The sequence below is a fragment of the Lissotriton helveticus genome, chromosome 7, assembly GCF_964261635.1.
Source record: "Lissotriton helveticus chromosome 7, aLisHel1.1, whole genome shotgun sequence".
NCBI lineage: Eukaryota > Metazoa > Chordata > Amphibia > Caudata > Salamandridae > Lissotriton > Lissotriton helveticus.
The window spans coordinates 375555775-375581660 of NC_136068.1; the positions used below are offsets into that span (position 1 = coordinate 375555775).

General features: G+C 45.4%; 3 pseudogenes; all 3 read left to right on the forward strand.

Moving 5' to 3' along the window:
• The first annotated feature begins 927 nt into the window (after positions 1-927).
• On the forward strand, positions 928-2863 carry LOC144771361 (18S ribosomal RNA; annotated as a pseudogene).
• A 990-nt stretch (positions 2864-3853) lies between these two features.
• Positions 3854-3970, forward strand: LOC144771182 (5.8S ribosomal RNA; annotated as a pseudogene).
• Positions 3971-4408: 438 nt separating this feature from the next.
• LOC144771043 (28S ribosomal RNA) lies at positions 4409-12247 on the forward strand (annotated as a pseudogene).
• The last annotated feature ends 13639 nt before the right edge of the window (positions 12248-25886 follow it).

Here is a 25886-nt window from a genome sequence, read left to right on the forward strand (position 1 = left end):
TGGGTCCCTGGGCCCTGCCAGGCCACAGGTTGGGTGCTCCAGCCCTGGGACCCCTCTCCCGTCCTGCCATCCTACCAAAGGCCCGGGATGGGGTTCTGTTGTGCCAGGGGGTCCTCCCCCTGCTTGTCTGGGTTCAGGGGCTCTCCGGGGCCCTGGGGAGGGTTGCCTCTCCACGCCAGGCACTGTCCTTGGTCCTGCCGCATGGCAGGGTGCCCGGGATGGTGTCCTATGGGCCCGTGGAGGCTTCCCCAGCGCCTTTGGGCCTGGGAGCCGCGGCTGGGTCCAGGGGCCCTGCCGGGCCCCGGGTTGGGGTTTTGGCCCTGGGCCCCATCCCCGGGTGTGCCACTTCGCCAAAGGCCCAGGAAGGGGTTCCGTAGTGCCCGGGGAGCCTCCCTTTGCTTGGCTGTGTTCAGAAGCTCCAGCCAGGGCCCCTGAGGGCCCCTCGGAGGATGGCTGCCACCCCACCCCGGGCTCTGTCCTCAGTCCTGCTGCGTGGCAGGGTGCCAAGAATGGTGTCCGGCGGGCCCGGGGAGGCTTCCCCTGCGCCTCTGGGCCTGGGAGCCCCGGCTGGGTCCAGGGGCCCCATCAAGCCCTGGGTCAGGTGCTCCAACCAAGGGCCCCATCCCCTGGCCTGCCGCTCTGCCAAAGGCCCGGGACGGGGTTCCGTGGTGCCCGGGGAGCCTCCCCTTGCTTGGCTGGGTTCAGGATCTCCGGCTGGGGCCCCTGAGGGCCCGGGGAGGGCTGCCTCCCCACCCCGGGCTCTGTCGTTGGTCCTGCTGCATGGCAGTGTGCCCAGGATGGTGTCCAGCAGTCCCGGGGAGGCTTCCCCTGTGCCTTTGGGACCGTGGGCCCAGCCCTGGACCCCGTCCCCTGGCCTGCTGCTCCACCAAGGGCCCCGGATGGGAGTCCATCGGTCCCGTGCAGGCCTCCCCTGATTGTCAAGGTGTCCGTGGGCCCCGGTCAGAGGACCTACCTTTAACGAGGATCCATTGGAAGGCAAGTCTGGTGTCAACAGACACGGTAATTCCAGCTCCAATAGCGTATACTAAAGTTGCTGCAGTTAAAAAGCTTGTAGTTGGATCCTAGGATTGAGCTGGCCATATACGCCGTGAGGCGAGCTACTGCCTGTCCCAGCCCCTGCCTCTCGCTGCCCCCTTGATGCTCATGACTGAGTGTCCTGGGGGTCCGAAGAGTTTACTTTGAAAAAATGTGAGTGTTCAAAGCAGGCCGGTTGCCTGAATACTTCAGCTAGGAATAATGGAATTGGACTCAGGTTCTATTTTGTTGGTTTTCGGAACTATGGACATTAAGAGGGATGGTCGGGGGCATTCGTATGGTGCCACTAGAGGTGAAATTCTTGGACCGGCGTAAGATGAATCAAAGTGAAAGCATTTGCCAAGAATGTTTTCATTAATCAAGAAAGAAAGTCGGAGGTTCGAAGATGACCAGATACCGTCGCAATTCCGACCATAAACGATGCAGACTAGCGATCCGGCTGCGTTATTTCCATGACCCGCCGAGCAGCTTCCGGGAAACCAAAGTCTTTGGGTTCCAGGGGAAGTATGGATGCAAAGCTGAAACTTTAAGATACTTTATCATCTATATTATACACCCGCGAAGATTGCCCAGTGGGGAGGTTTATCTGGTACTACTTGTTTTAGATGTGGTAGTACAGATACTGATCTGCTACATATTTTTTCTGTTTGTCCCCATTTGGATAAGATGAAACAGGATATTCAGAATTTTTTTCGGAATGCACTGTCAACAACAATAGAGTTAACACCAGCAATTATGTTATTGGGGATAGATGTCGATGGGCAGTCGAGTTGTAGAAATTTTATATTTGTAGCAATGGCGATCATGAGATTGTTAGTGGCTTCTGCTTGGCTTGATCCTAACCCTCCATCATATCATCAATGGTTAGGCAAACTATTGTCAATTCAAAAACTGGAAACAGCCATATATGCTAGGAAGGGAAAAAAGGGTAAGAAATTGGGCATGCAAATTTGGGGTCCTTTTATTCGATGGAAATTAGGTACTGATTGTCAAAAGGCTAAGCACTTGTTTAGATGGATATTTGAATATGTATGTATGATTTTATGTTCTATTTTACTGTAATTATTGTGCCCTGCTCATGTTATAAAGAAGATGGGGAAAAATCTTGAATAAAAAAATATAAAAAATAAATAAATAAATAAATAAAGGAATTGACGGAAGGGCACCACCAGGAGTGGAGCCTCCAGCTTAATTTGGCTCAACACGGAAAACATCACCCGGCCCAGACACGGAAAGAATTGACAGATTGATAGCTCTTTATCGATTCTATGGGTGGTGGTGCATGGCTGTTCTTAGTTGGTGGAGCGATTTGTCGGGTTAATTCCGATAACGAACAAGACTCCTCCATGCTAACTAGTTACGCCACCCCCAGCGGTCGGCGTCCAACTTCTTGAAGGGACAAGTGGCGTTCAGCCACAAGAGATTGAGCAATAACAGTTCAGTGATGCCCTTAGATGTCCGGGGCTGCACGCGCGCTACACTGAACGGATCAGCGTGTGTCTACCCTTCGCTGACAGGTGCGGTTAACCCGCTAAACCCCGTTCATGATAGGGATTGGGGATTGCATTTCTTTCCCATGAATGAGGAATTCCCAGTAAGTGCGGGTCATAAGCTCACGTTGATTAAGTCCTTGCCCTTTCTACACACCGCCCGTCGCTACTACCGATTGAATGGTTTAGTGAGGTCCTCGGATTGGCCCCGCTGGGGTCGTCAACGGCCCTGGTGGAGAGCGAGAAGACGATAAAACTTGACTATCTAGAGGAAGTCAAAGTTGTAACAAGGTTTCTGTAGGTGAACCTGCGGATGGATCATTAACGGCAGAGCGGCCCGAGTGACCGATGGCACCAGCCCGAAGGCCTCGGCTGCCTCCTGCAAGCACACACCGTAGGCACAGGACCCGGCCCTGCCCTTGCGCGCCCCGGCCAGCAGTGCGGTCAGCGGCCTAATGGGGTGCTCGGGTGAGGACTGGGACTTCGGTGGGCCTCTTCCCCCCCGAGAGTTCCTGACCGACACATGAGGGACCGGGGATGGGGGGTGGCCCTCATCCCCTGTCCCTCTCTGAGATGGAACCCAAGCTTACCCACCATGACCCTCCCAGTAGTGGGGGGGACACCGAATGGCAGTGCATCCCTGGGCTGGTACCACCCCTCCCTCAAAATGGCCCTGGCCCTGCCTAGGCCCTCCCGTGCCCGAGTCAACAGCCTGACCGGGTTCCGGGTTAACAAGGAGCAGCCCTTCTTGCACGGCAGGGTGGCATGGAAGAGAAGGGGCCAAGGGCCTACGAGGGGACCCCGGCTCCTCTCGGTGGAAGGCGTGTGGGATGGGGAGCCGCCTGGCTCTTCCCTTCCGGCACCTCTGGCCCGGGCAAGGGTGGTGGTGGGCTGATCACCAGCCTGCAGGCACGGCTCAGGCTGCCCGGTGGCAGATGGCTGACGTGCAGGTGGGGCGCCCGTCCCTTGTTGCCAGGTACTCGGATCGATCCGGTCCTGTGCAGCCGGGCCGAGGGGTTTGAAGACTCTCGTGGTCTCTCCCAGGTTACCCCGGGAGGAACCGGCGGCTGCGGGGCTGCCTGCTCCCATCGATCTGGGAGCACCCTCCCACGCCCCCTGGTGGAATCCCGGGCCAAGCCCCTGGTAACGTTTATTTTCTCCCAACAGTGCATTCTGACTCCCAGAGGGGAAGCCTTGAACAGGGCGCCCAGGCCGTCTCGCCGCGCAGGCATCGGACGGATGCCGTCGCCTTACTCCCGCCTCTCCTGCGCCCACAGGTGGGTGAACGTTTTCAAAAAGTTGCCTGTGACTCTTGGCAGTGGATCACTCGGCTCGCGCGTCAATGAAGGACACATTGATCATCGACACTTCGAACGCACCTTGCGGCCCCGGGTTCTTCCCGGGGCTACGCCTGTCTGGGGTCGCTCGATCATCAATCGCCCCAGGGCTATCCCGGGATGCGGCGGGGGCCATTGCAGGGTTAGCCCCACTTCCCCTTTGTCCCCCCACAAGTTCAGACCCCCCGATCGCCAGTGGCAGGCTCCCTCTCCGGGTCCTGCCGCAGAGGTATGCCGTTGGCGTGCCAGGCCCCGAGAAGGAGTCTGGCGACCTGTCTGCCTCGGGCCTGTCCCGGGGCGGCTGGCTGCGAGCCGCGTGTGGCTGTCTGTGGTGTCCCACCGGCTGCCTGAGCGCACGCGCCTCGGGCGCCCAGCTCCCCGGCCACCTTCCCAGTGAGGGCGAAACCCCTCCAGATGCAATCCAGGGAAAGATGGCGCACGCTGATGGAATGCCTGTCCCCTGCTCCGGCAGGGAGCTGGCCTTTCCTGGCTCCCCCTTAACGCTCCGGCATTTCCTTCCGACTACGACCTCAGATCAGACGTGGCGACCAGCTGAATTTAAGCATATTACTAAGGGGAGGAAAATAAACTAACCAGAATTCCCCCAGTAACGGCGAGTGAAGAGGGAAGAGCCCAGCGCCGAATTCCCGCCCGGTGGCGGGCAGGAAAAATGTGGTGTACAGAAGACTGACTCTCCGGCATCGCTCAACGGGCCCAAGTCCTTCTGATCGGGACTCACCCTCAGAATCGGGTTGCGGCGGAATGCAGTCCAAAGCGGGTGGTAACCTCCATCTAAGGCTAAATACGGGCGCGAGACCAATAGCCAACAAGTACCATAAGGGAAAGTTGAAAAGAACTTTGAAGAGAGAGTTCAGGCGGGCGTGAAACCGTCAAGAGGTAAACGGGTGGGGTCCGTGCAGTACGCCCATAGGATTCAACATGGCGGGAAGGTCGATGGCCCGGGAGTTCCGGATCCCCTCTACGGGACCGGCGCCCCGGCCCTACCTGGCCCCCGCAGGGTGCATTTCCTCTGCGGCGGTGCGCCGCAACCGGCTCTGGGTCGGCTGGAAATGCTCTGGGGTGGCTGGTGGCACTCCGCTTTGGCGAAGGGTGTTACAGCCCACCTGGCAGCAGCTTTGCCATGTCCGCGGGCCAAAGGAGATTCGACCACCTCCGCGCCCTCCCCAGGAACCCGTTCCCAGCCGCCCCTTGGAGCGCGCTGGGGCAGTTAAAGGGGGGACGGGCCCCCCTGCTCCTGGCACGACTGTTGACTGGGGCAGACTGTTCTAAGTGCGCCCTGACTGTGTCACGCCGCCGGGCGGGGAGGCCCATGCCAGGCACCAGGGGTCTGCTGCGATGTCGGTTACCCACCCGACCCATCTTGAAACACATCCAAGGAGTCTAACACGTGTGCGAATCAGAGGGGCGAGTGAAACCCTGTGGCGCAATAAGGGTGAGGACCGATGTGCGCCAGCTGAGATGGGATCCCGCCACAGTTTCAGCGGTGGGCACACATCGGCCAGTCTCGCCCGCTCCATCAGGCAGGTGAAACAATGAGCGTGCGTGATAGGACCTGAAAGATGGTGAACTATTCCTGGGCAGGGCGAAGCCAGAGGAAACTCTGGTGGAGGTCCGTAGCAGTCCTGACGTGCAAATCGGTTGTCCGACCTGGGTAGAGGGGCGAAAGACTAATCAAACAATCTAGTAGCTTGTTCCCTCCGAAGTTTCCCTCAGGATAACTGGCATGGCACTCGGAACCCCCAGTTTTATCTGGTAAAGCAAATGAATAGAGGTCTTGACGCCAAAATAATCTCAACCTATTCTCAAACTTTAAATGGGTAAGAAGCCTGGCTCGCTGGCGTGGAGCCAGGCATGGCATGTGAGTGCCTTGTGGGCAACTTTTCATAAGCAGAACTGGTGCTGCAGGATGAACTGAATGCCGGGTTAAGGTGCCCGATTCCGACGCTCATCAGACCCCAGAAAAGGTGTTGGTTGATATATACAGCTGGACGGTGGCCATGGAAGTCGGAATCCACTAAAGAGTGTGTAACAACTCTCCTGCCGAACCAACTAGCCCTGAAAATGGATGGCCCTGGAGCAGCTGACTTAGAACTGGTGCGGACCAGGGGAATCTGACTGTTTAATTAAAGCAAAGCATCGCGAAGGCCCGGGGGGTGTTGACGTGATGTGATTTCTGCCCAGTGCTCTGAATATCAAAGTGAAGAAATTCAATGAAACATGGGTTAACGGCAGGAGTAACTATGACTCTCTTAATGCTAGACGCTGCGTAGGGAAGTCTATAGAGACAGGACGAACAATGTTCTATCATGGCGGCAAACGTGATAGTGAGAAATAGTGAAGCAAACTAACCCAATTCCAGATGGGGTAGTTCCTGGAGAATAAAAACCCTGTTAAGATGGCGTAAGGAGGTGCTGTCTTTTCCAGAAATCATTAACCATCTCACTGAATTTGACAAACATGCACCCGCTTCAAACAATGCAACAAGCAACAATGATTCAGATCACAATATAGGCCCTAGTTCACCCTCCGTAGCAGAAGAAGACACAACAGTAGACCTCAGCGAATCCATCGAGTTTGTGGCCTCCTCAGCCAAGAATGACATTGGTACAACAAACTTTGAAAATCTTCCCGATGTGTATGAGGTCAGCGAAGATGTAATAACAAAGAAAAGTGACTACACAAAAAAGTCACTTATTGGAAATACCCAAACAAAAAGTATGAATGTGACTTGTGTGGAGACATATTGAGAACTTTTAAAGAATTGAGAAAACATGTCTCAAACAAGCGCAAAGGCTTCTACCTTAAAACATATTGTTCAAAATGTGACAAAGAAGCCGAATACCACAATATTGCATTCCATTATGCCAAATGTAAAGGAAGACCTCAAAAAGGAGAGCTGCCATTCCTGTGCAGCTTCTGTGACCTCAGATTTGGAACAAAGATTGGTGTTTCACAACATGCTCAGCATGCGCATCCAAGAGCGCAAAATGAGGCTAGACTAGCAGCTTTAGCAAGCAGCAAACCATCAAAATGATGGTCACAGGAAGAAAAACTGCTATTAGCAGAATTGGACAAAGTGTATGAAAACAAGCGATGGTTCCACATTTTGACATTAAAAACAGAAAACAAATTGCAGAAAAAAGAAGAGATAGAAGAGATAAGAGTAGAAAATCGGCAAAAGATGTACAGCAAGCATCAAATGTTTCTGAAAATGACTCTTGCGCTGAACCAGAGGTTACAGTGGAAGTAACAACAGAAAAGCGCAGAGACTTTATCAATCGCAAACATGCCCAAAAATTCAAGAACTTTGATAAGCTGGAAGATAGAATCACAGAAATTGAGAAGTACACCCAAAACATAGAGCAACACAATGCTGCTATGGATCTGATGGATGAGATAGTGACATATCTCAGAAAACACCACTGATATAAGTCCTGTACCAGCAAGTGAACTCAATAATGAGCCTATGAACTCTGCTCAAGATCAGCACCAAAATGCCTCAGTGGAAAACAAGATAACATAAAAAGACAAGAAAAGCGGAAAGCTTAATCGGACACACAAGAAAAATTATGCAAATGCAAAGGGCTGCCTTTAAGAATACCAGGCAATGTTTAAAAAAGACAAAAAGAAAATTGCCAGGATTATCACTGATGGGGCAAAAGATGCCACTTGTCAAATCAGTGCTGATGAAATTTTTCAATACTACAAAAGCATAATTGAAAAACAAAACAAGAAAAACCCTAAATTCATGCCGACTGATCAGATACCGGATGAAACGGAAATTTGAAATTTATGTAATGAAATAACACTGCTCGAAATAACTAATGCCTTGGAGGACTCCGATTTAACCCCTTCAGTGCTGTGCGAATTTCGCTGCAGTGCTGAAGGGTCATAAATCACATTGACTCATGACGGAAATGTTCCGTCATCAGCACCGGAGCACCGACGCTGATGACGGAACCGTTCCGTCATGAGCATGGAAGGGGTTAAAGAAAGCAGTGGGGCCTGATAAGATTGGTCTGAATGACTTGTATAAAGTGCACAGCAGGCAACCAAGACTGCTGCCCAGAATTTTTATCTTGGTTATCGAAGAGTACCAGAAAGTATCAAAAAGAACCGTCAATAATAATACCCAAAAATGTATCGATTAGTGAACTTAAAAAAATCAGTAATTGGCGTCCAATTACCATCGGTACTGCATTCATGAAGTTATTCACAAAAATACTAACTAAAAGACTCTAATTCTTTGTTGAATTGAATACGAAACAAAAAGGCTTCATGAAGGTGAGAGGTTGTCTCGAGAATCTGACTCTCCTGCAAAATATCATAAAAGGGGCACGAAAACACAGTCACTCATTAGCAGTAGTGTTCATAGATATCTCAAAAGCCTTCGACTGTGTCAGCCATGATCACATTATACAGAGTCTTGCAAGGCAGAGTTCCATCATACATCAGAGACATAATAAAAGACTTATACACTGACTCAACAACATTTTTCAAGGGAAAGAATAACAAAGCAACTCCGGAAATAACAATGAAATCTGTGGTTAAACAAGGTGACTCTTTATCCCCACTGTTATTTAACATTGCCATGGATCCTCTGATTTGTGATCTTCAGAAAAACGGCAAGGGCTTCACATTTGGATCAGATGGTCTTATTGAGCAAATCACCGATCTCGCCTTTGCCGATGACATCGTTGTACTCAACAGTACCTGGGAAGGAATGAGTACAAATCTAAAAATCATTGAAAAGTTCAGTAAAACAAGAGGTTTAAAACTTAATGTGAAAAAGACCCATGGATTTTATATTAGTCACCATAAAGATAAAATCTTGATTAACAACGATAAACCATGGCAGTTTGAAAAAGAAAATATTGAAAACAATCATCCAGAAGAAAGTGAGAGATACCTCGGATTGAACTTTGATCCACACACTGGCCATACAAGCAACAACAAAATTAGTGAGGTTCTTGTTAATTGGGCTCAAAACCTTGATAATCTACCACTTTAGCCCATGCAGAAAATACAAATTTTGTGTCAGTACTCAGTCCCTAAACTGTCATTTAATTTAGAAACAAACAGAAGCTAAAACATTAAATGTTCTGGATCAAACAATAGAAAAGTATGTCAAACATTTTCTACACCTTCCTGCATACACATGTGATGGTCTCCTATATTCGTACAGGTCATTTTGGGGCCTCAGTATACCAAAGCTGTGTACAACAATTGGTCTCACTAAAGTCAATAGTCTATTGTATCTCAGGGCAGCTCCAGATCTGTACATAGCTCATTCATTCATGTATGCAGGAGAAGTGAAAAATGAAAAAATTGATAACATCATAAAAAAACGCACAAACTCAACATTTTAGATAGTAGGTTTCTGAGTTATGATTTGAATTTGTTAGCAACATATGATTGGAGAAAAGAAGAATTTGAGAAATGGGCAAATCTTCCTGTCCAAGGTGATGGTATAAAATACTTAGCAAGTAATCCAACCTCAACCTCTTGATCAGCAAGCATAACAAAATGAAAGAAAATCAGTACATAGCTGCGCTGATGTTAAGAGCAAATGTTTTATATACTAGAGAAACCATCACTAGGGGAAGAAATCGTACATTTGCTACATGTAGGTATTGTAATGATGTTTGCGAAACAATTTCACATATTTTAGGCGCATGTCCTAAAACCAAGGACATTGGATAAAAAGACTTAATAAAATTCTGGAATTGCTCATTGATCGAGCAAAAAGGTGTGGTTGGATGGCATATAGGGAAACTCATGTTAAGAATACTCAAGGTGAACTACGAAAATAAGATATAGGGGCAGATTTATGAGGCCCTTGCGCCACGTTTACGCCGCTGTTGCGTCACGCAAGGCGGCGTAAACGTGGCGCATCCCTACGAACGATTTACAACGTGACGCATCTAGGCAGATGCGTCACGTTGTAAAGCCCTGCGCCGCTTGTGGGGGTTCCGGCGCAGGGGGGGGCGTTCCGGGGCAGGTGCGCCTCGCAAAAGTGGCTGAGTGAAATCTATGAGATTTCACTCAGTCACTTTCAGGCCAATGCTGCGTCAAAAGCCTGCGCCTGCTTGAAGCAGGCGTAAGGCTTGACGCAGCATTGTTAAGATGGGCACCCCCGAGCCTTGCTGGAGCTGCGTCGCGCTTGCGACGCAACTCCAGCATTGCGCCACCTTTACGGCACAGATGCGTCACGCATCTGTGCCGTTTTTGCCCCATGGTGCGCCGCATCATAAATGCGGCGCACCATGGGTGGCGGAGCAGTGGCGCACTGTGGCGCATGTTAACTGGCGCATCACTGGGGATGCGCCAGTTAACATAAATCTGCCCCATAGTGTTTACCAAAAATAGTGCAGCTGTAGTGATTGATGTTTCAATTTGTAATGAAAACTCACAGAATTCCCTTGAATTAGCATTTGAGGGTAAAGTGAAATACTATCAGGATCTGTCACAGCAAATCAAAGATCTCACCAAATGTAACTGTAAAATTTCATGGCTTTATCGTTGGATGTCGTAGTATTCGGCCTCAATGTAATGATGTTGTTCTGGCTGATCTAGGTCTGCAAATGTCATTCCCATTCAAGAAAAATGTTTGCCTGACTACTTTAATGGACACTCTTAAAATGTGCCAAGTATTCATGGACAATTGAGTATCAAGCTTATACTATGATGTACACTTTCTTGCAGCACACATGTGACCCTTATAAAGCATATTGTTTTAACATATTAGTCTATAGTTGACAAAAGATTTACTATAGATGTGAATTTTATAGATGTGAATTTTTAGAATGTTATAGATGTGCATTCTCTAGTTAGATGTGCAATTTGTAGATGTGTATTTTTGTAGATGTGTGCTTATGGCAATTTAGATATAATTGTGTACATCATACTTATTGAAATGTCTTGAATGATGAATAGGTCTAAAATAATGTCATACACATAAATACCACACATTGATTATTGATGTCCTGTTAATCATACTTTAATTTCTCAGGACCGTTTGTAGATAATTTTCAATTGTTGGAATAGTACTGCAGGGTGTACTATCTCTGGCCTATACGTGATCCCAGTTCCAGTGAGGACAGCGTTCAGTGTGGCTGTACTCCGGAGCAAAAGAATGCTGTATTGTTGGAAGCAAAACCGATTTGAAGCTGATAGGCAGCATAATAACCCAGAATGAGCCACCGCAAGGTGGTACAGAAATAGCCATATGCCTCGTCATCTAATTAGTAATGCTCATGAATGGATGAACAAGATTCCCACTGTCCCTACCTACTATCTAGCAAAACCACAGCCAAGGAACGGGCTTGGCAAAATCAGCGGGGAAAGAAGTCCTGTTGAGCTTGACTCTAGTCTGGCACTGTGAAGAGACACGAGAGATGTAGGATAAGTGGGAGGCCCTCGGGCCACCGGTGAAATACCACTAATCTCATAATTTTTTCACTTACCCGGTGAGGCGGGGGGCGAGCCCCATGGGGGTCTCATTTCTGGCTTCAAGCACTCAGCGCCCACTGGGCGTGACAAACTCCGGGGACAGTGGCAGGTGGGGAGTTTGACTGGGGTGGTACACCTGTCAAATGATAACGCATGTGTGCTAAGGCGAGCTCAGGAAGGACAGAAACCTCCTGTGGAGCAGAAGGGCAAAAGCTCACTTGATCTCAATTTTCAGTATGAATACAGACCATGAATGAGGGGCCTCACGATCCTTCTGACTTTTTGGGTTTCAAGCAGGAGGTGTCGGAAAAGTTACCACAGGGATAACTGGCTTGTGGCCGCCAAGCGTTCATAGCGACATCGCTTTTTGATCCTTCGATGTCGCTCTTCCTATCATTGTGAAGCGGAATTCACCAAGCGTTGGATTGTTCACCCACTAATAGGGAACGTGAGCTGGGTTTAGACCATTGTGAGACAGATTAGTTTTACCCTACTGATGGTGTGTTGTTGCAATAGTAACCCTGCTCAGTATGAGAGGATCCGCAGGTTCAGACATTTGGTGTATGTGCTTGGCTGAGGAGCCAAAGGGGCGAAGCTACCATCTGTGGGATTATGACTGAATACCTCTAAGTCAGGATCCTCCGAAACCGTAACGATACCGCAGTGCCGTGGAGCCTCGGTTGGCCTGGGATAGCTGGCCTCTCTTGGTGCAGATAGGACTAGCTAAGCTAATGTTTAAAGAGCTTGCTGCAGAATGGAAAAGGCTTTATCACTTTTCTATCTCAGTATGGAAAGCGCGGGGGTAATCCAAAGGTAAAACATTCTGCTAAAACACAGATATTTGAGGTGAGTTTAGCCTGTGGGCTAACAGACTGTTTGACTCTTGTTTGGTCACCAAGCAAAGTCAGCGTACTCTGAGAGTAGTTTGCGTGTTAATAAACTCTTAGATCCACATGGGGTTCCAATCTACCCTACTGATCTTACGATGTGGGTGAGGGGTTGTTAGTGTAAGAAAAGGTCTCAGTTATCATTTATATATCTGTACATACCCACTACTTCAATCATGTTGCATCATGTCTGTGTCTTTACACAGCAGTTAGGGGAACATATTCCTGCATATTAGGTGTATTTGTTTTGTAATTTCAGACAAAATGTGGCCCTCATACTATTTTACCCATAGAGGGATCTGTATCTGAAGACTGCATTTGATTATCACTGACAGATTGAACCCAAGGTATTGCATCATTCAATCCTGTTTTATCACTCTGAAATTTGAAAACCCAGTTCTGTTCTTTAATCAGTAGAATCCTAGAGATGTTAGTGACATGGTCAGGAATGAACGGTTGTTCTAATACAGTCCACCTGAAATCATCAGGGCGATAGTTCATTTCAAGGAAATGACTTGTCAGTCTGGTCGACTGTTTTTTACATCTCACAGTGCTTTTATTCTCAAGAATTCTCAATTGTTACCCTCCGAGTGGTCATACCCACGTATTTTAAATTACATGGACATATGATCAGGTAAATGAGCTTGTCGCTATTGCAGTTGGTAAACTTCTTTAGTATCCATGGTCTATTTGTCCCTATGTCAACAGTTTTAGTTTGTTGTGTCTGGGGACATGCTGCACAGGACCCACATGGAAAGTGGCACTGCACTTCTGGGAGATTCCAGAGGGTTCCCACCCCGGGAGCAGGTTTGGTTTTTGGTCTGGTGTGGACAAGTTGGTCTGGAAGGTTAGTGCTCCTTTTAAAAGAGAAAAGAGGGGGTCTCGGTCGTTATTCAGGGCCCGTTTACACGAGCGACGCACCATTTTTTTTCGGATATTTCTTAGCACATAGTTGAGATGACAATGTGGAAGCATGATTCTCAAATCTTTCCTTGGTAGAGCAATTCCTCCGTACCCGAAGAAATTGGCCGAAGGGCAAGTTGTCACGGAGTGACTTCGGGTGATGGCGATCGTAGCGTAATAATTAATTAATTTCTGGCCATCGGTTTCCTATACAGTTCTGTCTCGAGACCTGATGGAGTAGCCACAATCAGTAGGTCCAAAAAGGCTAACCTGTTTATATCATATTCCACAGTGAATTTCAGGAACTCATTTCTGTTGTTGAGCCATGTTAGAAATTAGCCAATAGACTCTGTCTCGCCTCGCCACACAACGAGGGCATCGTCTATGTAGCATCTCCATAGACGTATAGAATCCCAAAAAGGATTGGTCTGTGTCAGCACATGTTCCTTTTCGAAACCATGCACATACAAATTAGCCAGACTAGGAGTGAAAACGCTTCCCATACTGGTACTGGAGATTTGTAAATAGATGGTGTCTTCAAACTTAAAAAAGTTCTCCTTCATTGCAAGTTGGGCACCACCCATAATAAATTGCACTGGGGTGATGGAATCCAAAATTCTCTCAGTCAGTAGTAGTGCAATGGCATCAAGTGTCTCATCCTGAGGAATAGATGTGTAGAGGGACTCTACGTCAAATGAGACTAAGACATCAGTTTCCATGTCAAAGTCAATCTGTGGTAGTAACCGCAACACATCTTTTGTGTCCTGCATAAAAGTGGGCCTTTCCTTGACCATCTGCCTTAAAAAGTGATCCACAAAGGTGGACAGAGGTTCTAGGGCTGAACCCAGTCCCGAAATAATAGGATGCCCAGGAGGTAGTCTCTAATGTTTATGCACTTTGGGAAGTACATAAAAATAGCGCATAACTGGATGTGCAGTTTGTAAAAAAGCTGCCTCTTGAGTAGTAATCCAGCCTTCGTTTAATGCTTCTTTTACCATATTGGAAATGGTATTTCTTATTCTTTCAGTTGGATTGATTTTCAGAGGGCGATATGCTCTTCTATCACTTAGTTGTTGTTGGCATTCAGCACGAAAGATATCAGTATCCAGCACCACAATCGCTCCGCCCTTATCGGGCGGTTTGATCGTAATTTCATCATCATTCATCAATGCTCGTAGGGCTATTTGCTCCTGTCTGGGAAGATTGCAGTAGGAATTATTCTCTTTCTTGCAGAGTGCCATTATATCTTCACTCACTGCTTTCTCAAAGGTTAGTACTTGTGCAGGAATGATATGGGCTGGAGGGTTAAACGTTGACCGTTTTTTAAAACCAGTATTCATGTCGGCTGAGTCTTTATGTTCTTGTTGTTCCTTTTTGAAGAAAAATTGCAAACAGATTTTACGAAAGAATTTAGCAAGTTCGCAATGGGTCTGAAAAGGATCTCCATTAAATGTTGAAACAAAGCCAAGGCCTCTGTTCAGAACTTTTTGTTCATCTATAGTTATGGATCGCAAGCTTAAATTGATCATTACTCCGTCTCTGCACTGGTCCCTGCCTGTAGGGGAGTCTTCTTCTTGCTGTTGCGCAGACTCCTGGGTGACGGAGGGTTGTAGCCCTTAGTGCCACTGGAGTGACACTAGGAGGAGACCCAGATGATGAAGCATGTCACCATTGGTGAGTGATGGGAATCCATCCTTTTGTAGGATTTTCCCTTCCGTAGCCTGCTAGAGGTATATAGGTTCATGGTCACTATCTTTAGGTCTTTTGTGGTTCTACCAGTCTGTCTAGACCCATGGATACTGTTGTGTGTATTTAGATTGTGACTGGGGAGTATATCTACGCTAGGTCTTAAAATATTCCCTTAGACCCGACATAAATCGTAGTTTTTTCTTGCGATGAATAGAATGCCAGGATTGGGAAGAGAAGAAATAAACCACTCAAAAAATTAACACTATAAAATGTTTTTACAGTTTTAAAATGAGCTTTTGCAAATACAACAGAATCAAAGTTAATTTATAATACAAAAGAATAAATAAACAAATTCCCAAAAATACATGGAAACTCAAAAAAGTCGGTCTCTCTTTTATTCCCTGCAAGGTAGCCAAGGCATGTGGGGTGCAGGGACTGGCAGTACTTCACCTCCCATGCACAGCTGAAAGCCATGTTCTGCTGGGTTTGCCCATCCCTGAGCCATTGGATGCAGAGCCTGGGCAAAAGTTTGGCCCTGCAGCCAATCCTCACTGCGCATGGGCAAAAGCTGTGCTGTTGCAAAGTCCTCTTGTGCCCTGGGCACCCCCCAACATTTTGCTGACTGATACTGGTGGCAATTGACTATGACTGACCCTGGGCTCTGCCTAACCAGGCCCAGGGTCAGTGCTGAAAGAGACACATTAGAATACAGTTAAAACACCTACATACACTAGGGTACACAATGGTATGGTGGGGTTGGCATGACCTCCCCTATAGGCTCCTAGTATATAATAGGGCAGGAGGGTTGAAACTACCTAAAAGTCCCTAGTATCCTGGGGCATGGAATTTTAGAGGCCAGCAGCCGTTTTCTGAACTTGCATGTGTGCAGTGCTGAAGCCTGAGGTCAGTTTAAAAATAGCCCTGGGTGCCAGGACTACTTTTAAAAAGTAAATTGTGCCCAAACTCGACTTTGGTGTTTGGAGCACTTAGAGATAGATAACCTACAATGTTTTGGCATATGAGGGATACCCAGGGTCTCCCCTAGGTATCCTAGGGCTGGGGGGTCAGGTATTTATAAGGTACACCTTTATAAAATGAGATTTTATATGTCTGGGTAAAGTGAAATTTCACATTTCACTCCCCACATTGTGATAAAGTGCTGCTCAAATTCGTCTTTGATGCTTGGAGCACTGTGGAGGGAGGATCTGCAATGTTTCTACAGATTCAGAACCCCTTAAGTCTCCCCTAGTTGCTCCTGGGGTGGGGTTCCTGTGGATATAAGGCAAGGACTTATAAAATATGTTTTTGTAAGTCCTGGTGCTAGAAAAATGGCCCAAGTAATTTTTCCCATTGCAAATCCCCTGTTGCATTGGTTAACATGGTAGGAAGTTATTGATTAATAACTCTTGATAGAAGAGGGCTAGAAATACCATTCATAGACTTCCCAGAATGGTATTAATAAATCCAACAATATCATACTATTGAATGTCTCTTAAAGTGTACATACAAGAGGTTATAAGACGTTATTGTGTGTAAGTCCAAATTCAGCCTTCCAGTGGTCTGCCCTGATTGGTCAGAGTTAAGTGCCTCTTCAAAGCGGCCAAGCTGCTTTGAAGAGGTGATAAAGAGACCCTGGGGTCAACCATCTCTGCTGGCAGGGCAGTGTGCTGTTCCATAGTAAGTAGAAGTGCTCAGCCTAACTGATTAGAGCCAACTCTTCGTTGCTAATATATATCATAGCGGGAATTCCTCTCGCGAAGTGTGTTTCATACCGGACCACAGTTTGTTGTGGCTGACAAGAATATATTCCTTGTCCTGTTTTTTGGGGGATAGGTATACATAGGTACCATAGCCCAAAATAGATATACACTTTTGTTTGTTTTTGGTTGTACTTACGTTTATTTTATTGAACTTTTGATTTTTCTATGGCAGAAAGGGACACTTTTGCCTATTCAGAGGATCACATAAAAAATCTCTTGAGTGACCCACCGGTATTCTCTTCAGTTTACCTCAGTGTCTCGGCAACTTCACAAAATGAGTCGGATAAGGTACTTCGCTTAAAAAATAAGCAAATAAGAACAGACCTACACGGCCACTTTCTTCTCCAACATTTACGAGAAGGCACCATTCCGGGGGGCCTTCAAATAAAAAATATACCAGTCATTTTCACCGAGGACCCGCTATTTAAAAAAGGCTTTAGTCAGATTGAGAAAAAATGCAGCAGGGACCTTATGGTCCTTACTGTTGAAACAGCGGCCAGAATCTCTAAACAAGAACTTGAGGAAATAGCCCAATTAGAGTCTGAAATAAATAGCAATCCCACGATAGCAGATGCAAAGGCATTATAAGACAAAGTTGCAAAAGAAATACAGGAATTCAAGGACTATACTATAACACAAAAAACAAATCAATTCGAAAAAGATAAAAAGAACTTTACACTAGAGAACGTGTATCCATTTTTACAAGTAGATTTTTACACGAAACCAGACTCGAGGCGATTTCTACCAGGTAATCGCGGTAGATCACGAAATCAGTTTATTACTTTTTCGGACACCTCGTCGTCCGGCGGCGATAGTGATAACAGCGGCAACAATAGTAACAGCAGACCAAATAGGAACCGCAAATGGAATCAGAATCAACAACAACAAAGCAACACCCAGAATTCTTTTTTAGGGAGAGGTCAAACACGACCGAGGGCGAAAGTGAGATGGGAAATGACAACTCGCCGCCAACATTACCAAAACTAATAGTGTCACCCATCTTCAACCTCTCACCCAAATCATTGACTTCAGCAGAGGAAAGTATCCTTTCTAAGGGCCTTTCTTTCGTACCATCTAAACGCACTGACTTTACGAGAATGAAAACTGAATCATTGAGTTCTGCCGCAAATTAAGACTACTAACCTTTTTCATTGAAAACCCTTCCACTTCAATTCCTGAAGTCACGGGCTTGCGAAATAAATCAACTTTTTGCCCTCCGGGACATAAAATACCAAAAGAAATTATCGTCTTTGAAAAAACTGTACTTTCTGCCATTTCTGCAATGGAAACGCAGAAAAAATATGTCAAATTCAATACAACAAAAGAACAAACTAAAGCTCTTCATGATTTACGTAGTGATCCCACTATCACTATAAAACAAGCCGATAAGGGCGGGGCGATAGTGGTGTGGGCCACTACAGATTACAACAATGAAGTTCTTAGGCAATTGAATGATCAGGCATGCTATCGGAAAATCGGTAAAGACCCTACGTTAGAACTACAGAACCAACTCTTCTCCATTATTAGAGACGGGTTTGAAGAAGGCTTTGTAGGTCCAAAAGAGCTGGATTTTCTACAAAATAAACATCCGAAGGTACCTTTATTTTATATTCTACCAAAGGTACATAAAGACCAAAACAAACCCCCGGGGAGACCAATCGTGGCAGGATGCGACTCCCTGCTTGAACCAGTTGCCAAATATGTCGACGTGTTTCTGAAACAATTCATGATCCTTGTTACATCATATCTGCAGGATACTACAGATTTTATTAATAAACTTGAAACAATAGAGTTTTGTGAGGGCTGTGACATCCTGGTTACCCTGGATGTCACTTCACTCTACACTCAGATTCCCCAGGACGAAGCAGTGGCAGTGCTCACTCACTTCCTGGAACTGAGACCGAGACCGGTACAGGTGCCAACAAAATTCTTGATTGACCTTGCATCTTTTGCTCTTAAAAAGAATTATTTTTGCTTTGGGAAAGACTTTTATTTTCAAGTAAAAGGAGTAGCGATGGGCTGCCCTTTCGCTCCAGAACTGGCAGTCCTATTTATGTCACTGTATTGAGACACTTATGTATATAACAACAACCCCTTTAAAGATCACATTGGAGTGTGGCTACGCTTCATAGATGATGTGTTTATGGTGTGGAAAGGTGGGGAGGAAGAACTGAGATGCTTTTATGATTGGCTGAATGCACGTACAGCAGACATCAAGTTCAGCATGACACTCTCGAATGAAAAAATATCCTTCTTGGATGTGGAAGTGTTTCCAACGGATGGCAAACTATCAACTTCCCTTTTTGTTAAGCCAACTGATCGTAATAAAGCCCTCTTATTTTCAAGTAACCACCCGAGGAGTTTACGAGAGAATCTCCCACTAGGGCAATTTCTTCGGATACGAAGAAATTGCACAACTAATGAAGACTATAAGCTCCATGCTACAAATTTGATGACTAAGCTGTGCGATCGGGGGTACCCAAAAAAACTGGTATCTAATTGTATGAAAAGGGCACGTTGGACCCCCAGGGAAACGCTTCTAGAACGACGCACTAAACCACAGTTAAAACGTCAGGTGTGTGTCACTACATTCTGCCCCAATGCCAACCAGTTAAAAAAAGTAATAAATCAAAATTGGCACTTAGTCAAAAATCTAGACGAGTGCCTCAACAAACCTCCACTTTTTGCTTTTAAAAAAGAAAAGAGTATAGCCAATTATGTGGTAAGAGCAGCAATTGCAAGGGAAGCCCCCACTTCTATTCGACAAATGATGGGTTTCAACCCCGTCACAGGACATCACAAATGTGGGACCTGTCTATGTTGCGAGACGACCATAGAGGGTTCTTTATTTCAACATAAAGGTGTCTCGTGGAAACACGAGACATTCAGCAATTGTAAGTCGAGATATGTCGTCTATGGTATCCTTTGTCCTTGCGGACTCCTGTATATTGGTAAAACGAATCAGGAGGTTCGGCAAAGAATTTCCCAGCACAAATCCAGACTCAAGAATCGAGTAGAGACAGCACCCCTGGTCAATCATTGGAATAGATTGAACCATCAAATCAAAGATCTAAAATGGACTATCATTTCCAGGGTGGAGCGCGATCCCCGAGGAGGGGACTGGGATGCTAGACTCTCCAAAAGGGAAGCGCTCCTCATTGTCAAGTTTAACACGGCCGTTATAGGTCTAAATGAATTGTCAGAGATTTATAAACTGTAAAGACAACATGGTCCTGTATAATGCGAGTTCCTGTCCACTTATCTTGTCCGTGAAGGCTAAATGATTTGTCAGAAAACTGTAAAGCAGTATTAATCTTTCCCTTCGTGTTCGTGAAGGCTTCATTTTGTTGATCCCACCGACAGGTTTTGCAATAATTTAGCTCGTAAACTGTCGGTCATTTTTTAATCACACTCAATTTTCAATCACACTCTGTCTAAGCGCATGCGCGGGCGAGTAGTGTTCCACCCGCGTCCATGGCTATTTCTGTAAGTAACCCAAGGAGACTGACAGCGGCACCGTCGGCGCATGTGCAGGGGACTAGTTCCGTACAGACGCCCACACGAAACGTCGGCTGACAGTTGCAGCGCGAGATCAATTCCCATCAGGTAAGACTCGTTAAAAGCTCCTGTAGTTTACATTCCTTCCCAATTTTCCCCACCTTTATAAATCCTTGTGTCCGCTTATTTCTAGGATTTACATCCTTCCTTGACGGCAGCTTATTCGTCTAAGTTCACGTTCGCCAACTGAGCCAAGTATCTGCCACAGTGCAGGTATTTAATTTAACTCTTTCATGATTTATATACTTAGATTCAGTATAAAATTATGCCTCGCATTTCCGAAATATACCCGGTTTTCAATGGAGCCTTTAAGTAGATTAGTACATTGCTCCTTGTGAATGCTACGTGACCATAATTGCCCACTCTTCTATTGCTTTTTACCTTAGTTTTTGATGCGTAGATAAGTAACATCCACCTTGGTTTTGTAGGACCCTCCAATCAAACCATACGAGGAACCCTTGCCCTTGATCCCCCTGGATCCGTATACCTTTAACGGACTTCTAGGCTGATTATTCAGCACTTTAAGACACTTGGTGACAAACTTTTGTGACTTGAGGCCTCCACAGGCCATATTTGGACGGTCATGAGCAAATTGTTACTCTCTTACTTTTTTAGTGAGATCATCTTCTCGCGCCACCCCAAGACACCTCCTGCGCCTGCCTAAAGATTTAGTCCACTTTCGCTGATTTCTTGTTTTAATAGACAGGTACAGCGATTTTCCTATCTCCATGATACGCTTTGTTGCCGGTGTGATGATTTTCATCTCCTTTACATAATTATCCTCTTTTCCGCAGAGATTTCTGCCCCACTACGCCTTCCAAGTCGCCTTGCAGACCTGTTGGGTAAGCTGCTTGAGATGGTGGTGGTTCACTCTTTAGTTTAACATAGGCACACTAAGAATTTTATTACATAGAGATCCTTTTTATGTTTTTCAGATATTCCATTGGCCCTGAGGAGAATCCCTCTTTAACTCCGATTGGGATTCGAAACGCGTAAGCCCTTGTATCAAGTGTTGCTCTACTTTTAAAACCCAAGTGTTGAAAAATACTGCACTTGAGTTTTGTACACATTGCCATACAAGTTTTTCATCAAATAATCTATTTGGTATTGAATTTCAAGTGTACTGTGTTCTAGGTTGATAAGCATTTGTGTATTATACCTTATGTATTGATTTATTGAGCAACCTTTGCTTTTCTTTTCTCAACTTATTTTTCTCGCTGACATTCCCGTTATTGAGGGAATTGCTAGATCTTGTATGAATGGATGGATGTACTTTTGAACGACTGTGATATGTCTGATTAGTATGAATGAGTATCTATATTGTCATAATGGTGTTGAGTTTAATGGTGTAGTGTCTCATTGTATATAACATGTAAAAATTTTGAAAAACTTTTTCTAAAAATTGAATGAATAAATCGCTATTAATTAGCAAAATCTCGGGCGGAAATGAGATTTCTTCCTTTGTGAGTTGAATTCATGTGTGACTAGCTGTATCAGTTTAGGCATTTTCCTTTGTTATATAGATAGAAGTGCTCAGCCTAACTGATTAGAGCCAACTCTTCGTTGCTAATATATGTTCCATAGTAATGCCAGGCCAGGGGAAGGAGTCGTAAAGTATGTTATTCAAAGAGGAGAGGAGAGAACAGTGTCATTTACAACTTTGAACTTCCCACTTTAAGTAGATGGCAGGATTAATGAAGGTATGAGCAGATGCAGGGGGAGAGTCTAAGTAAATTAGCCATCCTAGGGGTGTGTTTAGCCAGCTCTTACCTCCTTGCTGAAAAATCAGCCATTATAGATTTGGAAGATTTGATGCACTCTGGGACAAAATAATGCCACACTACACAGGATGTGATCATATCTTGGAAGAGTTACCCTGCTCCCATTCATCAGAAGTGACCTCCTCCTTTACCCAGAGAACTTGGAATAAGTATCTGAGAGGGGCAGAGCCCTCCAGATCTGCTGCTTGAAACTTACTGAAGCAAGACATTACCAAGCTGAGATATTTTGCTGTGCAAAAATTTCTAAGGCCTGACCTCTGAAAACTGCACCATCTGAAACTACAGCCCTGTGGATTATTTTGCTGAAAAAGAACTAAAGAGTGGCCTCCCTGAAACCTACAGGTTAAAACAGCTCATCTGGAACATCACCACCTAAATCCGCACCTTGGAGAATCACCAGTGGATTTCTAAGGGTTTGTTCCAGTGGATTGTGGGAACTGAAGTCCTCAACTTTCAAGGACCATCTTGGAGCTTCCAGACCCTTGGAGTGAGTTTGAGACACTTTGGGACCACTTGAGGAACTTCAGGAAGAAGTTCATGAAGTTTGGAGGACTTTGAAGCAACTTTGAAAAAAGCTCAATAGAGGGACCGACTCAACCTGGCCAGCAAGGCCGCCTGCTTTCAACCGCGAGCCGGCCAAGCCAACCAGATTTGTCCCACTAAAAGCTCCATAGCTCCAACTTTCAAAGATTGACCAGGACTAGAAGAAATCTGAAGCCTGCGAACCCTCAACGGATCCAGCTACATGAAGAGCATCGAGAGACCCCGCGAAAAAAAGCTCCAGAAAAGTTTCTAAGTTCGCTCGTAGAAAAGGTGACCGGGAGCAACCGCGAATGCCAAGCCGCCTCCCTTCCATCGCGTGCCGGCCTGGATTCCTGGATTGCCCCACTGAAGCGCTAGAGAAACATTTTCTAAGTCCGCTCCAGGGAAGTTGATTGGGAGCTCGTCGAAAGACAAGCAGGCAAACCCTCACTGAATCTGGACTTGCATGGAGCGTCGAGGGACCTCAGGAAGAAAAACTCCAGAAAAGTTTCTAAGTGTGAAGGTAGAAACTGAGACTGGGACCTGCCTTGAGCTGTATCCGCTCAGGGCTCCATCGCGCCTGGCCTGAAACTTTGACTTTGGCCCGGTCTATTGCAAGCAGGTATCACAATATGGTGCTCTAATCTTCTAAGTGCTATATTTTATTAAATATTTGAAAATTCATATCTCTGGTTCCCTACATTGGATATTTGTCGTTTTGGTGTCATTTTAAAGATACAAATATTTCCTATTTTTATAAATTGGTATTGTATTTTTTGTGTTGTGGCTTAATTATTTACCAAATTGGTGTTTTTAAATGCTTTACATACCTGTCTTTGAAGTTAAGACTGTCTGCTCGCAGCCACGTTACCAAGGGTGGAGCATAGAAATAATTTTCTAAGACCAATGCTGAGTCCTATCATGTGTTAGTGGCCTTGTTGCCAGTGGCAGACCTACATTTGCCCCTACCAATAACCCACTTTCCAACACGTGCAGAGTGGGGTTTGGCTGCCTGTGATCGTAATGGTTTAGGTGCAAGGCCTGTTGAAAGGCAAAGCCTATTGGGCAACTCTAGTGGTGATGAGTTCATGTGCTGGTCGCAGCCACATTCCTATGGGAAATTCCCACTGTGCTTAGATGAAGCTTGCCCACATGCGTTGTTGCTGCAGGGCCTGCACATAGGCCAGGTGCTACTGCCATATCACCCTGTGCATGAACAAAAAGAGGGCTGCAGGTAAGGTGCTGCTGCTAAGTGCCAAAAAGGAATTGGGTGGTTTTACTTCCAACCACCGGCTGTGCATGAACAGGTGTGGTTTAAAGCGGGACCTAGTATATCATAAAAAAATAGAAATGCACTGAAAGAAACACACTTATTGTTAGCTTTGCTTATAACATCATAGTAGTTTTTAAAGACACTTAAACATCCACAACTGAAGTACAGTTATGAATACAGCTTAAAAGCAAAAAGAATGCCACAAATGATTAGCCCTGCAAATCTTAACTTGTAGAGTAGCACAACAGCCATGCAATATTTTTTACCTCAAAACAATGATACTTTTAAACGAGAAAATAATGTCCCATAAAAACACATAGCCAGATATAGAACATCATACCCTATACACAGACGTCGAATTGAAGACGTTAATGGCAACGTCATATGCCATGTCAGCAGTGAGATGAGTGTATTGATATGAAAACAACCTCCACTGAGGTAATCCATTGGTGATTGTTCCTGTATTCTGGTGTGAGGCAAAACAAGTTTTTTGTCCAACCTTTATTCCACTCTTGAACTGATATTTGATACTGCAGTTTAGTAAACCCAGAGACTTATTTTGCAGGGTGGCGCTATGCCTTGCTAAATATGGAAATAAGGAAGGCAGAACTGTAATCCTCTATCAGGTTGCCTCTACACAATGTGATTCCTTTCACCTGACCTGCCCTCCCCAGTTTTACCTGTTTTTGATGACGCCAAACTCAGTACCCTGTTAAGAAAAATGAATGGTGGGTGGATCTTGGCAAGGGCAGACTAGGAAGGGATTAGAAACAATAAAGACAGAAAATCTTTTGTTGCAGAAAGAAGACACAGTGTTACATATCCTTAAGCTAACTGACACTGCTCTGTCCAAAATAAATGCCATAAAGGAATGTTAATTAAATTACCACTCCCACATTAGGAGTACAGTTTCATTATTTTTCCACGGAGGCATCTCTTGCTACATTGCTATGGTTGTTTTCTTTTTTTTATTACTTTAATGGTAATAAATTAATGTAAACGCAGGGGATTAAGACCATGTACTCCTGGTCATTTTCTTCATACACCTGGGTGTCTGTTGTGAATCTGTCCTTTACGACAGCCGCTTTGACATCGCTTTCAGGTGGCACATAGTGCCTCGTTACAAGTGGTCTATTAAATCGCAATCCCTGGGCAAAACCCTGTTTGTGCAGTAATCGAAATTGCAAGTGATGAAATGTTCTCTGCTCCCAGTAATTACCAGTTGCGATAAAGGTCGCACCCTGGCAAGTAAAACCAGCAGGAATTTAACAAGAGAAAAAGGCCCACTATTGACTGGTACATGTAGATGTTACTGCTGTAAATAACAGAATATGTATCTTATTCCCAAAGAACCTAAAATATGCAATAAGTATTGGACTCAATAAATTTCAAACTCCTCAAGTCTTGCTTTTTTCGGCAGGGACTACTCATAATCAGGGCTGTGGCTTCAATGTACGTTGCACATGAGCGCCTGTGTTTACCCTCAGACTTATATTTTTGGATTTACCTAAAACCCATACCCCATTATCTGGAGATTTTTTATGTTTCCCTCCTTAAAACATTCATATTAGCTGTGCAGAACAGAAGGTGATAATTTTGCTTTCATGAGTTTCTGCTTCTTAAATACACGTTTCGCTCCCAGTTTGTTGGACTTAGCCCTCCCTGTGTGCAGTTGTAAACTGTCATTTTGACCTGGCTAAATAAACCTTTTTGATAGGGCTAAGACTTCCTTTTTAATGCATATGTCACCCTTAGGATAGTCCTTAAACAGCCCATAGGAAAGGGCGCATTGCATTAACAAAGCTGGTCATGTACCTTTAAGTTTTACATGTCCTGGTAGTGAAAAAAACTCTTAAATTCGATTTTCATGACTTCAAGGCCTATCTATTCCATAGTTTAAAATAGGGTTACCTCATTACATTTAATAAGTGATTACATTTGCTTGGGAACAAGTAGAAATGTCATTTTGGGTCTCTAAAGAATTGCAATTTAGAAGCCTTTTTAATGGTAAAGTCGAATTTTAAGTGACAATTCTGACACTGCCACTTTTAGTAAGTTGACATTTTCTTGTCCTAACCATATGGTGACTGCAACATTTGTCCTGGGTCACATTACTAGGTGTAGTTGGCAGTTGGCATTTATTGTGCAGTGTATTTA